The sequence below is a fragment of the Epinephelus lanceolatus genome, chromosome 23, assembly GCF_041903045.1.
Source record: "Epinephelus lanceolatus isolate andai-2023 chromosome 23, ASM4190304v1, whole genome shotgun sequence".
NCBI classification, from domain to species: Eukaryota; Metazoa; Chordata; class Actinopteri; order Perciformes; family Serranidae; genus Epinephelus; species Epinephelus lanceolatus.
Window position 1 is genome coordinate 18568826 of NC_135756.1, and position 14586 is coordinate 18583411.

Sequence of the window (14586 nt, forward strand, 5' to 3'; positions counted from 1 at the left end):
GCCATGCAACAATACATCACTTTCTCCTTAGAAATGACTTTTTTTACCTTCAGTCAGCTCTCATTAACTCCCTCACAGTTCAGCCTTTTTTTGTTTATTTGCTTTTATGCCCGTCTTGATTTAGCACTGACTCGCCTTATTACTTGTTTGCTTTTAGCCGATTTGATTATTCCTATAAATCATTTCTTACATCTCAGTCTGTGACCTTTGCAAGTGTAAATTTCAGGTTTAGGGTTTAAGATGGCAAGTTATCTTCGTAGTTAGGGTTAATTCCTTGGCTTCATCTAATTCTCAGATTTATCTCTCTGTTGTTTAAAAATTATACAATCTAATTATTTCTCTGACCAAACATTCTTGGTTTAAGACTTGTTAGAGAGCTGGAATATGTCCTTGTGATGGTGAAAATTAGTTGCTTATTTGCACATCCTGTAGACACGGAGCAACATTAGCATTCATTTGAAGCTGCGTATCTGCACACCAGACGAACGTAAACCTCATATATTTGTCTTAATATGTGTTCAGCAGCAAGTCACTAACTTTGTCTTCAGTTTGGTGCTGAACAGGTAGAGCACAGTGTGTTTAGTGGAGGCTTTTTGCTGAGAACAGCTGCCTGTTGCAAATGGAACCCCCCCTGATGAGAGCAAGGAGACTGAACCAAAATAATACAGTGTAGTAGTTGCCTCTTAGATATTGTTGAGTAAAAGTATGATTTATACTCAAAATGATAGTTTGGACTTTCTGAAGTGTGGTTAGCGAGGTACTTAAAATGATAATAAGAATAAGAATTTTATTTGTGTAGCACAATTCATACAGCTAGTGCAAGTCAGAGTGCTTTACATAATAAAATGAGGAAATACAGATAAAAGACAGGATAAGATAGAGTAACTCACACACACACACACACACACACACACACACGCATACATTAAAATACAAATCAGGTTTGATATCAATTAATTAAATAAAAGCTACAAAAATACAAGTCTAAAAAGATAGGTTTTAAGATTTTAGTTGTGTCTCAAATCGCGTACTCCTGTACTCACACTTAATATTTTGAGTGCAGAAGTGCGTTCACACTGAGAAGTATGGAAAAATGCAGTGCACTATGAGTACCTGGATGTTGCACTCAAAACTGTCAAGAAGTTGAGTGTGGAACTATGGACACTTCTCGCCCTCAATGGTCGCCATCTTGGCTACGTAGCGGAAGGGAAGCGACCACTGTTCAAACTGGAAATAGCGGCCGAGGACTGTGCGACTGTGAACGTCGCCACATTGTACAAATACATGTGTTTTTTGCACTAAGCACCACTATACTGTTGTCGGGTATAAGCCAGCAATATGTTTATTGGGTTAATTTAGCAGTCTGTAATGATTTGGTACCACAAACGATAACGCGAATGCTAATGCTAGTTTGCTAACTAGCTAATGTGCGGCCGTCATTTCCGGTGAGTGCACAACAGCAGTGTTTGGTTTGAGACAACACTACCCTGTCAAAATTTGCGCACTACGCTAAAGACCTACATAGTGCACATAGTATACTACATAGAAGTGTACTACTGGAAGTATCTGATTTGAGACACACCAAGTGTTTAAAGCCGTCACATGTCTCAGCGAGTCTGATGAAAGTCTTAAGTCAGTGTATTACTGGCAGTAGATGGCATGCTACCACTTTAGAGAAGCAACCAGGAGTACAGCCACAGAAACTAGGCAATGCACTGCTGTGAATGGGGGCAGCAGCAAAATGTATTTTAGCCACTTTAAAAAGGCCCACGTTGAAATTGTGTACGTTATATTGAGAATATTTTTAACGCTTCACATGTCGTCAGACAGCCCTTTGCTTTGGCACTGGGTTTTGTCAACTATCTGACTTCCGTATTCCTACGCATAAGTGCAACTGGGCCATGTAGCACATTGTTGGGGTGGGACTCTCCAGGCACCTCACGATTCAATTCGATTACGATTCAGGGAGTAACAATTTGATAATCAAACGATTATCGATGCAACTGATGTATCACATTGTTTGATTTCAACATGATTTATTTGTCTTTTACTCGCATCCAGTGTGGCTCTTGTTCCATTCCCCTTAAACCTACCTGCATACCCTCACTTTTGAACCAGGGGCTGCCAGTCGGATTGTATCCATCTGCGGATGCTCACACTTGCCCATTGTGGGTATGCAATTTAGGGATGCGCGCGATTAGTTGTCTAAACGATTAAACGTCCGCCGCCTCACTAGTCAGCACCAGAAATATTAGTCGATTAAACCAATTAGTTTTTTATTCATGTACAATGCTGCTTAACTGTCATGCAGCCGCCCGCCACTAGTGGGTGCATCAGACCTGTCAGACAGCAGTCCCCCTCCCCGTGGTAATGCTCGAGTAGACTGGAGTTTTAAAACAGCACAGTGGGAAACTGGAGAGATGTCCTCTCGCAAAACCAGCACGGTTTGGCAGTACTTTGATCTAGAAAATGAAAACAAGGTAGCATGTAGGCTGTGTCAGAATATAAACTAGCATAATCACTTGACTGGAGCAATGAGCAACCACATTCAGCTCAAGCATTTGGATGTTAACCTGCACGGAACGAGGGCTGCTGCTGCTAGCGGTGCTAGCCACACTCAGACCAATTTGATTTTTTTCCCCCCCAAGCCCACTGCACCATAGATTAGCTGTTTGGGTCAGGCTTTCAGCAGGTTATGGACGAGGCAACAAATACAAGAAAATAAAAAAAAATAGTTATTATGACAGCAACAATGAAATCTCACTGTGGAGTGAAGAGGACACCTTTATGAACCAGAGTATACAGAGGAACTTTTGCAGAGGGAGACTGAAAGGATCAAAAGAAAGAGATGTGAAGGAATCAACAACAGGAACCAAAATAGACTAGAGTAGCTTTAATAATACAACACAATAAAAATGATTTGTTGCCATGTTTTATTGAAAATCATGCAGTGTAAATCCGAAAGGTAGCAGCATCCAAAGTAATCAGATGTTTTCACAGTCAGGGCATTATCTTAAACTGGCAGTCTGGGTTTATCAGATTATTGTAACCTTGGTATTATTTATAAGCATCAACCCAAAAACTGTGTTTCTGGACCAGAGCCAAACCATCTATTTTCCAAAGCTTTAACCTGAGAAATTAATCTGAAATTGAGGACCATGCCCTGAACAACAAACAGCAGCAGTGAGGTGCTGTTCTTCATGCTTGACAGACTGACGAGAACAAAATGAGGTCTGGTCATTTTAAGGTACTTGTTCTTAAAGGGGTATATCATATTTTATTTTCATATCACAGTGTGTTTTTGTAAGAGTGTGTGTGACATCTCAAATGTGGCTTTGACTTGCAACAGAAAACATGTAGCCCATTCCGTACAAAATACCGAGATATATATCGAGTATCGCCAGTCAGCCTGCAAATACCAAGATATGAATTTTTGACCATATCGCCTAGTCCTAAATTCGCCACGAGTGGGAATGTTAATTAGTCAGATGTAGCGCAGTGTATTCTGGTAGTTACAGTTCAGTTTCTCCCTCTTGAGCAAAAGCATCATTTTTCTGTTTTCTATGGTTCTGTAGCACCAGTTTCAAAAGTACTACGTCTTTCTACTGCATAGATATCCTAGTTTTATTAAAGCCCATCTCTTCAGCAGTAAAATACTTCTTTAACTGAGCACCAGAGGAGGGTGAAAATTCCAATTCCAGGTGTGAACTTATCTGTCTTATTAGAAGAAAGAAATTCCCAGTTTGTCACTTCCTTGTCTTCCTCAGGTTGGAGGCCAGTGGTGGTCTGACCAGGCGGTGGTTCAGATCAGATGGTCTGATCCCACAGCGGGGTGTGCTGCCGATGCAGCCCTGAACCGCAGCCCTGAGTGACGGATGACCTGCCCTAATGGCCTCCTAAGGCAATTAAAACTGGCTGATGGGCAGCCTTTCAACTAGTAAACCCATGGAAATGTTAAACTTCAGAAATGCTTCCCAGAGGCACCGTTTTCCTCCGCACTGAGCAGACTGCGAAGGTGGGGAGCTGTGTACAAAGAGGCTGGAGGATCCTCTGATGAGCCGTGAAGGCGTTAAGTTTAACTTCAGAGTATTTGTCCTCATTTAAATGATCGTAGTTTTTATTCAAGCTATCTGAAAAAGACCCAAAAGGACTTATGAAACTCCTGGGAGCAAAGTTTCACAGCAAACTTACTGAGGAACAACTATCTTGTTAGGCTCTCCCATAAGACTATGTTAAACCAGTCCTGCAGTGTGAAGCTGACATGACTCCGGAGTACGACTGTCCAGGTAATTAGAGGAAGTTATTTTAAGGTCAGGGTAGGGTTATGTTTTAACACTAAAATCTGTCTGGGTGTTTGCTTGCCTTCATCTGTGGAACATTTCTTATTTTTTTAAGTAGTTGTGAACATCCGCTGGGAAACAACACTTTCAGGTGTTCATATCTTTTCATTACTACATAAAGCAGACACAGGAAGAAGCAGTAGCGATTAGCAGCCACCATTAACAGCAGTCAGTTGGCATCTGTGGGGACTGAGCTCCTAAAGCTGCAGTAGGCAGTTTAAGTTTGGTGTCACTGGGCATACATCTTATAATAATCTCTAAACATATTATAACCCATACTCACTGTACACTTTATTAGGTACACCTTGCTAGTACCACGTTGGACCCCTTTTGTCTTCAGAGCTGCCTTAATTCTTGGTGTCACAGATTCAACTAGGTGCTGGAAACATTCCTCAGAGATTTTGGTCCATATTAACATGATGACATCACACAGTTGCTGCAGATTTGTGGGCTGCACATCCATAATGAGAATCTCCCGTTCCACCACATCCCAAAGGTGCTCTATTAGATCGAGATCCGGTGACTGTGGAGGCCATTGGAGTACAGTGAACTCATTGTCATGTTCAAGAAACCAGTTTGAGATGATTTGAGCTTTGTGACATGGTGCGTTATCCTGCTGGAAGTAGCCATCAGAAGATGGGTACACTGTGGTCATAAAGGGATGGACATGGTGTGGTCTTCTGCTGCTGTAGCCCATCTGCTTCAAGGTTCAACTTGTTGTTGGTTCAGAATTGGTCTTCCTTGGTTGTAACCAGTGGTTATTTGAGTTACTGTTGCCTTTCTATCATATTGAACCAGTCTGGCCATTCTCCTCTGACCTCTGGCATCAACAAGGCATTTTCACTCAGAGAACATCATTTTTAAAATCATTTATAGATTATGACAATCAGCAATCAAACCATAATAAAACTCTCTTTCTATTTGTGTGTTAGTTTAGGGGCAGCTCATGTGACTCTTGTGTTTTGCAAATCTTAATAATCTTACTACTTTTTAAATTAGTTATAGCTGCATTGTTTAAATATCATTACTCTCATACATGATTTATTTGTTTACAAAAGCTGTGGGTTGTTGTTGCATTAGCTACAATTTAGTTGTTTGGCTAACCCCGGCACATTTACATTGTTTTTGAGTATGTCAACTTTGATTAATGTTCACTGGCCCTTAAAAATAAACAAATAAACAACAAAATATCTCACTTACATTTAATTTGGCAGGTAAGGCCTTTGTGTTGCTTTTTTTGCACCCTGATAACACTTAATCCAATATATGTGTTTAAGAGACTGTAAACCATGTGAGGGGTGCCATGGGAATGCAAAGTTTATTGTGTTAAAAGTGTTATAATCTCTTTAGAAACTTTCAGTCAGCAGATGTTTGTGTCACCAAACAGCAGCCAGCACAACACTCCTTTTGAATGTTGAACAAATTATCAACACAGGAACAAGGTGTAAATTCAGGAGACGATATTCTTGGACAGAGACAGACAGAATTTCTGGCAATGTGTCTTTGCATAGTGCCAAAAAAGTGGCAAAAGTTGGTGTGTCCACCCATGTGTCGTGTGTGAGCCGACATTAACCCATGACTACTTCAGAGTAGTTTGTTCCAGGAAATGGATGCCTGTTGTAACCTCCTCCATTAAATACAAAGCCAGATGTTAGTGGGTGTTAGTGGTTCTTTGTCCAGTGGGAAAGGGGCTTAAGAAAGGGGGGTGAGTGATTGGGTACACAGTAGGGCTGCCCCATAAACATTGATGATTCGAATAATGAGTCCAGAAGCCCCAGAGTAGAAACTCATTTTGTTAGTTGAGTCCCTGTGCTTTTTTAAAGCGGTGTCATCATACACCAAACAACACAGGATAACAGCACGGCAGGCTATAAACTTATACAAACTGAGTCATGTCTGCTTAACTACAAAAATAACTGATGGAAATAGAGTGCAGAGCAGCGTGACTTGTTTCTGCTCGCTGCTCTGATGCCCCCTGCTCTGTGTGCTGAATGCTAGAGAAGTCAGCTGAACTAGTTTTTAACCAGATGCTGCCACTGCTTATTCTACTGCAGTACAGTGTGATGCACACGTCAGCTGATGGCGCTGTCAGCAGCCACAGAGGAGACACGCTCCTCAGTGTGCAAAGATTTTACTACTGAATTATGACCAGAATACACACTTTTTATTTCTTCGAGTGTGTGGAAATCTAATGTTTTCACATCAGAGTTGATGATCAGTGGAACTGAAACGTGAATCATCACCATGTTTACAGCTCTGTGCTCCAGTGGGTCATTGTGACATCATAGAATATATTATACAGGAGAAGTTGTCAAACTCAGTGAGTGACGGCAAAAAGATTCTGACATCTCTTTGTCAGGACTTTGTGAGGCGTCCCATATGCTCCCACTGTGACACATGCAGGATAAAACAACATCTGGAGGGTGGGGGTATCATCAGCCTGATATTGTGTTGTCTGAATTTGGCATTAAAGTCAGGGTAAAGCAAAAATAAATATGTATTCTGAGTTTGTCACACCACAGAAAAATGCGTCATTCATCATGGAGCCAAAGTTGAATGATAAAAAACAAAATTACTACTAAAAGTACTTAAATTCTACTCTATGCTCTGAAACGGGGCATGTCCACTGAAGGCCAGTCTTGCTCGTCAAATATGGCCGCTACTTTGGCTGCAACAAGCCAAAACAGTCAGAGCAGTGTGACAAGTAAGCTATTGAATGGAAAATTTGCCAATTTTCAACCAGCTCTATGTCACTGCAGTGTGTTCAGAGGAACAGTGTTTCGGTGTGGGAGCGCCAGGAGCTCCCAGCTCATCACTGGCAGGGATTAGGTAAATGAAGCCAAACCTTTAGTGGCAGGCTAATTAGCAGAGAGCTCTAGGTGCTGCAGCACGGAGGGAGGCTGACACCGGAATTCCACTGGATGTGTGTCCGTTGCGGAACAGCAGCTCTGGTTATCCGCTGCGTACTCCGCCATCTGTCAACACCCACCGGCTGCGTTTGCTGTGCGGAGCGGTGCAGCTCTGCCGGACAGCGGGAGTCACGAGGACCCACGAGATCTCAAGAATTCACGCATAATCGCGCGATATAACAAGATGCAGTTTCTATAACAGAACCACAAAATTAGAAGAGCAGTAGGAAGACATCTCAGTGCACCTCCATGATTAACATCCCCTCCATGGTGTCAGCAGGGTGAAATGATGTCTGAAAACCTCTGACCTGTTGACTTTAGGCCTGCCTCTGCCCATTATGACGTTTTCAAGGTGTAGTGCAGGGAGATATGATCCTCCATGAACACTGTATTTTATTTTGAAAATTAACCAGATGTTTTATTTTGTTTCTGTGCACGACTTCCTGCCCCGCACGATCTGCTCTGTGCTGAATTGCTGCGTTGTGCTCCGGCGTCCGGCAAAAATAGAAGTCCTGGGTATCTGTTGCGGAGGGCTCCGGAGCGGCGCAGCTGAGACGGAGCCGGAACGCAGCACAGCCACAGCCAGTGGAAGCACACAAATTGACTAGAATTGAAACATATCGGCTCCGCTGCCGTTCCGGAGGGCAGATGCAACCCACACGCATCTGGTGGAATTTGGGGATGAGGGTTGTTCATGTTAAGTGGCACCCTCTGGAGCTGGAAAATTAAGCCAACGTGAAAGTGCCAAAAACTGCAGTTCCTTGACTGACCACTTGAGGCTGGCTCCAGAAACATGTCAGTCCCTGCAGACATCAATGTTAAGATGCCCAGCTTTACAACAGAAATAAACATGTTTACAGCCTGGTACAAAAAGTGTTTTTTTTTTGTCTTTATAGCTAATTTCCCCGTTGACGACAACTGCACGGGGCTGAATTTTTATATAACTCACCCGTTTGCATTTTATATGGTCACTTTTGGCTCCAAAAAAACAAGACAAACTCAAGCCTTCCACTCAGGATAAAAACCAATAGGTGGCGAAACGGTAGCTACGACCATTATTTTTACCGTCTGGGTTCATTTGCATGCACTGCCCATGTTGCAACATGTGATTCCCTTTCCAGTACTGAAGTATCTAGTTGGTATATGTCAAAGAAATAAGCACTGTAAAGTTGCAGTGTTTAAATTTAAACAATTAAAAGGCCTTTCAGAAACTGCTCTGTAGTTTAAAAGCAGTGATCAGTGACAGTGACTCAGCTTTTCTTGTATTAAAGTAATTCAGTTGCACTTTAGATCTGACAGTGTTATGTGCTGTGTATCCATCATGATAAATGTCAGCTGTAGGTGACTCTTAAAGGGCTGATTCTGATTTGTATTTATTTTTAACATTTTACTGCGTTTTCTGCAGTATCATAGGATCTACAGTAAGCATCTGGTCTCAGTTTCCTTCCTGTAAGTGGAAATTGAGTCATGCGGTCAGCTTTGATTTTTTTTACCACGCCGCTGTACAACACCTCAGCTCCGACAATAAAGGTAAGCCCAACCAATCGCATCATTTGGCTCTTTCCACTGCTACACTGCTGTTTTTCTCCCAACTCGTGCTATAATCAAGGATGCAGAGGCAGAATCGATCCAGTCATCCAGTTCTGCTGTAAAACCATTTATTAAAACATCAAATACTCTGCCCTGGTGGATGTGTGCCCAGTGATTACCTTTGCAAATCAATTAAGCCACCGAGTAATTGATTGGATACGAGTGCGCAGTTTCAGGATCTTGTGTTTTTGGAGCGAGTGAAGGTCAGCGCGTTTGTACCAGCTTTCCTTTGGATTCCTCTCTTTCTATTGAAGAATGCCGAGTTAACATGGTGGGTTGAATCTATAGAGAAGGGATTGGATTTATGTTTTGGGGTCTCTCTGCGGGGAGAGGAATAGACTTTTACTTAAACACAACATTTCTGCACAGTAAGATTAAGATCTCAGTTAGTTTTCTGACTGTAAGGAACACATCTGATACTAGCAAAGCGAAATATTTACTCCAAGATTGATGCATTATGATAAAAACAAAAACTATTTTAAAGGAAGAAAATATTTTTAAAATCAAATCTTGTGCAGCTCTGAAAGACTCAAGTGCAGTATGTGACATATATTGCTTTCCTTGGTTGTAGAAAGAAAGTTTTACTCAAGGGTTCTGTAATAAATGTCATGCACAGAATGAAACCCGGCCTTATGAGCTTCAGTAGTATGTGTGCAAGGCTTTATCTTTCAAATACTGCTGGGAGTTTGTGGTCAGTGGCCGCTTTCAAACTGGAAGGGAATTAAGGCAGACGGTCAATGAGCCTCCTCCATCCTCTACTGTCTGAACGGGAAATAAAAGCACCAGAGATCCCAGACAACCAGTTTTACAATAGCCGAATTCCCTGCAGCATGAAGATGTGAACGCCAATGCAATTAAAGCCAGTTCACCCTCACAGCGCCGTCATGAGTTTCATTAAAAACAGGTAGAGCTCCGGTTGAACGTGTGAACTCGGCTCCACATTAGTGGCCGTATCCTCCAAGGCCTCTGCCATTATAGTAGAAGAGGCAGGTTTTCCAAGAAGGCAATTATTCATTAAATTAGTGTGGAAATGAGGTTCTGGTGGTTGTGTACTGATGAATTACAGTGGCCAGTAATTTGCACGGTAATTAAAGATTTGAGCTCCTCGCTGCGCCGTAAGCATAAATCACATTTGCAAAGATGTCGGCCAGAATCTGTGAAGCACTCCACCTCGTTACAGCCAAACTCTGAGTTTTAACAGTGTTTGAACCTAAACCTTTATCACAGAGACTTTTTTTTTTACAAGCCAACAAGGTTAACAGCACTCTACCTGCACTGCAATTAATGGGAAAGTTCACATCAAACGGAACAAAGTAGAAGTCTCACAGAATGTACTTTTACTCAGTAATAACTGACTGACTTAAAACAAGTCATTACTGAAATTGTCATGTCAACAGCGATGGATAATGAGGACCAGCAGGGCTGGACTGCGATAATGATTTTGGCCAGTATCATTCACAACAGACCACTTATATTGTATGTGTTTTCAAAAAATATTTCTGCTGTTTTATTCTAGAAACATGTCTTTTAGATTTATCACTACGCAGAAAAACAGCTTCAAAAACCATCCCAAGTAGTTAAAAAAGTGTCTTTAGTTTCAAGAGTTAATCAGTTGCACTATAATAATGAAGGTTACAGGAATAGATGAATTCATGTAAATAGTTGTTGTGCACATTTGGAAGATAGTTTTGCACCTGGCGTTTCATTTACCTCCAGAAAAGAGTATATTGTACATTTGTTATGCTGGCCTACATTGCATGATTAAAGCTACAGTTGGTAAGTTTGATCAAAATAACTTTTTGTCGTATTTCCTTAAACTGTCATTCTATGCTGACAGTAATCCATGAAACAATCTGCCAAAAAATCATGTTCCTTCACCTCTTCTTTGTGCTTCTGATGGCATTTGCTAGAATTCACTGGCTGAACGAAACAACCATTCAGAGCCAAGTAGTCTCTACTGTGTCAAAAATGTCAGTCACTGCTGGTGAAATGCAGTCAAACTAGGCAGAGCTGATCAAATATGAATTAAGAATTAAGATATTATGAAATAGATTAAGTCACTGCATTACCTATTTCTCGCCTCAAATTTTTTCAGATACATTTTTAGTGTACTGTTTAGCTGTTAAATGAGAAAGTTTGTGACCCGGCTGCCATGTTAGTAATAGTTGAGCCAAAACTAAAAACGTAAGACAGCTACACAAATATTTCTGGTTGTAATAAACATCACAGTCTCTTGCACTATAGTTACAACCAGAGCAGTGTTTCTGCTGGTAATGTCCTGCTATCCGTAACAGTAGTTTGCGGTATCAGTTGTATGAGTATAAGAATGGCAAGGACAGGAAGAGGGACTGAGACAGCACATGAATGCAGGCGAGAGATGTGAACAGATTATCATAGTTTCTAAAAATGTAGCGTTGTGACGATACTGATATTTCATACACCATACATACAGTATGTAACGCAGACCTGCCAATGCACATTCAACTCGTATTGGACCGTTCATGAGTCAGCCGTCCTGTCACTCTGTTTGTCACTGTGAGTAGAGAATTCAGTTTGCAGTGCAGCTCATAGACTGCATTGATAAAGCAATGAATTATACAGTAACATTCATGATGTACACTCACTTAACACTTTGTGTGTTAGGCACCAAGTGCTAGTGTGGGAACTGTAAATTAGGGCTACCCCCGACTAAGAATTTTCCTAGTTGACCAACAGTCGTCATTTAGGGCCATTAGTCGACTTGTCGCCTGCATGTTTACGATATTAATGTAATTATTAAATGATATATTTTGGGCGGGGCAACACAACAGTTTGAGTTGAAGGTGTGAGACAGAATAGTATCAGTAACATTGTTAACACTCTACATTACAGAGAAATACAAAAGCGTACTAATGAACCTTCATTAATATAGGCCTGTATTTTATCTACAAGTGCACGTCACACACTGAGCGAGCCGCCTGTTAATGACGCTGTGGGCTAATGGGCATGTAGCTACTGACATGTTTCAGATGATACGTCATGTTTGTAGTCGACCAATGAAGATGAGTTTACATATCACCTTGGGTTCGTCCTTCACCTTCTCAAAATGATCCCACACTTTGGATTTCCTGCCCGACATGTTAGTAACTAGCCTGTGGAATAACCGCAGGTACCAGCCCTGGAAATTAACCTGACTCCTGTCTGACTGCTGAGCGTGGCCACTTTCTGTGTCTGTCCTTTCAAATTAAATTCCCACACGTTCCAGTCATACAGGTTTTGATTTATTTTGACAAGGCGCAGCTCCGAATAGAGATTCATATTTGTGTTCTGCGACTAAGCGACCAATGAAATCTTGCCAACTAATGACCTTTCTAGTCGATTAACGTTTGGTCGACTATTAGGGGGCAGCCCTACTGTAAATCCCAATAAAAACAAAAGAACATATTTTTAGGAGGGTGGCAGCTTAGGAACTTGGGGCAGGGGCAGGTGGTTAACCGCCAAACCGCAGTGGTGCATTGTTTTTTATCTGCGGTAAAAAAAAAATCCATACCGTCTCAGCCCTAAATGTAAGAAGGAAAGCCAGTCACTGATCTGTACCACACTGAGTAATTCTCACTCCCATTCCATTTTTTTCCTGTAACCTGTTATCCTGGTAAGAGCTGCTGGGAGCTGATTACAGCTGACATTGCGCGAGACGTGGGGTACACCCTGGACAGGTCGCCAGACTATTACAGGGCTGACACACAGAGAAAGACAACCGGTCTTGCTCACATTCACGCCTACGGCCAATTTAGAGTCACCAGTTAACCTAACCTGCATGTCTCTGGACTGTGTGAGGAAGCTGGAGAACCCAGAGGAAAACCACGCTGACACAGGGAGAACATGGAAACGCCACACAGAAGGGTCCCTGACGACCAAATCAGGAACCCTCTGTGAACCACTGCACCACTGTGCAAGTCCTAGATGGCTTATTACATCATTCTAATAAGTGGTTCATTATAAAAATCCAATCACTTTGAAGTCTGCAGTGTTCAAACACTGTAAACAAAACATTGCCTTAAGCAGATTACTGCCAATGATCAGTATGTACAGTATGTGTGCATGTAAACGTACTCAGTATTGCACAAAGAAATATGCAGCTGAACCTGAGTTTTCCAGGATTATTCAGATAAAAAGAAGTCTTACTGTCAGTGGTTTGGACGGTTCCTCTCCAGAGGACTTTGTGTACAGCTGTCTACGCATTGTTTGAGTAATGATGTACTTGCTGCCTCATATTAGCAGGGGTATACAGTACACAGACGCCAGGATCCTGGAATACATAAAAGCTAAAGAAAAGGCACCGTGCTGCAATGATGTCCAGTGCTTCCTTCGAAATATAGTCAAAGCAACACTCGAACCAAAGAGAGGCGACACGCAAGGTACAATGAGCTCAGTCCAGCTTTCTTTCTCTGCTTAATGAACTTACATCCTGTGAGATTAGCTTTGAGTTTTTTATATTTTCCTCTCCTCAGACAAAGTTAATTTCCACAGTCTCTGTCAAACAACGTTTTCAGTGCTTGCCATTGTTTAATTAAGAGGAGGTGTGCAACACAAGAGCACGCACACTGTGGCTGGATGAAGGAACTCCTCCGCTGGGACTTCATTCGGTTTGAGAGACTCGCGTGGGTGGAAGAGAGGAGATACGCTTGCCAGAGAAACGTACAGTACTCCACCAACACACTGAACGCCCCAAGGGAGTTAAGGCAAAGAATTCCTTCTGGATTTTCTCTTTCAGCCTCTTGCTCTCTCGCTTTCTTGCTCCCCCCCCGTCTCTCTCCTTCTCATTTGGTTGTGGTAATTCATCATGGAATATCAAAACCATTGAAAGCTCCAGCACAGAAATGAAGGCTTCGGAGCCCATGTATAATTGGTTTCCATGAGGTGCCACCATCCCTATTGAACCCTCCTGACTTCCTGTCCCCAGCAGTGGCATGATAAAGAGACAAGAAAAACCCCCGGAGACATAGAGATCATGACGACTGCGAGAGGACGGAGAAGCTGTTGCATCTCTGACATTCATGAAATTGCAAGCTTTTGATTTGCTTTTGTCTTTTTCATCTGTTTTAGGAGCATGCATTCGTATGGCATCCTTTTGTACGCACACCAGAGGAGATTGTAGAGTCAGAAGGGGCCCTGAAGGCAGAAAATCCGACAGGGCCCTTTTGACCGACTTGCATTATATTTTCCAGACCTGTACATAATAGGGGTGTAAATCACTCGTCAGGATACACTTTTACATCGATACTTTGGACAGTGATACAACATTTGCCGATATCACAAAGTCTGCCATGATACAGTTTTGATAATTTAATTCAGGGGCCCCGAGATTGACATGAGATGACATGATATGCCCATTTAACACAATTAAAGAATGCAGAAGAAGCTGCCACTCTTTCTTTTTTGTTTGCAGCAACACATAAATAATTGTTAATAATTGTAACCGGTTAAGTGCAGTAAAGTTCACTTTAAATTGACTCCACCTAAACACATAAAACAGCACATGGTGTAAGTTAGCTTTCAGGGCTTTCTGCCAGAAAGCTCTTTCTAGAAGAAGTCTTTTCGGTTCAATGGTGTTCATTATGTCTTTGGTTTCTGATAATGACTTTAGTTGTTCTTTTATCTCAGACATGTTAGGATGTTACATACCTTGACATGTTTCGGCGGAAACTTCCGCCTTCCTCAGAATTGTCACTTGGTGGTGGTTGTGACGCGTCTTTATCAGCTGATCT